Raw genomic sequence first — 1,318 nt, forward strand, 5'->3', positions numbered from 1 at the left:
TGCTTCCACTCCGTTCCACTCCAGCATCAATCCCTTACCTAGCATATGAGTCATACCTAACAAGTGGTCATTCAGATAATGTTGATTTAGTATTTACTAGTACTGTTGTTGGATTTTGATTCATCATACGAGCCATATAGGGCATGTTTGATCGGTGCTAACAAATGAAGGCAGTGTATCCATGCTTCCAACAATTTTGGCATATAATTGAGCTTTTGGAGCATGGTGGTTGTATAGAAGGTGAGGAACATCCTTTTTCTATATGTGATTGTTTGCCACCTCTACCTCTTGTGGAAAGAAGAGCAAATTGAGAGGTGATTTGCTTCTTAGCGATTCAATGTTGGAGGTTTATCTCTCCACTACAATGCAATGAATGCAAGCCTTCCAAGCTGATAGGTTCTAGTTTGCTTGAATTATCATTTTGAATGAGTTATAGGAAGTTGGTATCACATTAAGAATACAAAGGATAATTTCCTCATGATCAACTTGAATGCTTGTCAGTGTTATTTGATCAACCAGAGATTTGGCTTAAATGAGGTATTGTTTCATGGAATTGTTCTTCATGGTGATGTTGTGCAACTCATTCTTGACCTGGATGACCGGAGACCTTAGGTTGTCTAGATGTTTGTTGTTGAGTCGACATTGAGCACATTAGGAAGAATAGATTGGGAGATGTTGGAAAAGACATCGACAACAAGATTTTGATCAATTTGTTTCCATGTAGGGTACTCATTCGTTTGAGGTAATTTATGTGTGTTTTCTTGTGGGGAGGGTGTAGGGCAGATAGCTTTGCCAATCACAAAAAAATTTTAAGCCATTTTCCTTGAATAATGTGTAGATTTCAAAAATTTATAAAGAGAAGTTGTATGTGGTAAGCTGAATAGCGATTAGACTTTTCATATTAGCCATAAGAAATTAGAGTGATGAGGGGATGGTTAGGGAGGGAGCTTGAAGACAAGAGTTAATATTATTATATATTATTAGAGTTGGTTGAGTCCATGGTTGTGAAGACATAAGGAATAATATATGAAGGATAGTTGGAAAAAATAACCTGTTAGATGATAACAAGCACCAATATCATGATAGCTTCAAATGTGGAATTATGGCTTATAGACCTAAATGAAATAAGAATCATAATTGTTACTCTCTGCATATAATATTAAAATAGACTTTAATATATGTAGGGAGAGTTAGTGACAAGTAAGAATCTATTTTACTGATAAGGAATGGGGATATTAGAGATTCCGTTAATTACACATGTGAAATTATAGCTACTGAATGGCAAGTTAGTAACCATAATAACCCTATGTGAAATATT

The sequence above is a fragment of the Phalaenopsis equestris genome, unplaced genomic scaffold (assembly GCF_001263595.1).
Source record: "Phalaenopsis equestris unplaced genomic scaffold, ASM126359v1 Scaffold000244, whole genome shotgun sequence".
NCBI classification, from domain to species: domain Eukaryota; kingdom Viridiplantae; phylum Streptophyta; class Magnoliopsida; order Asparagales; family Orchidaceae; genus Phalaenopsis; species Phalaenopsis equestris.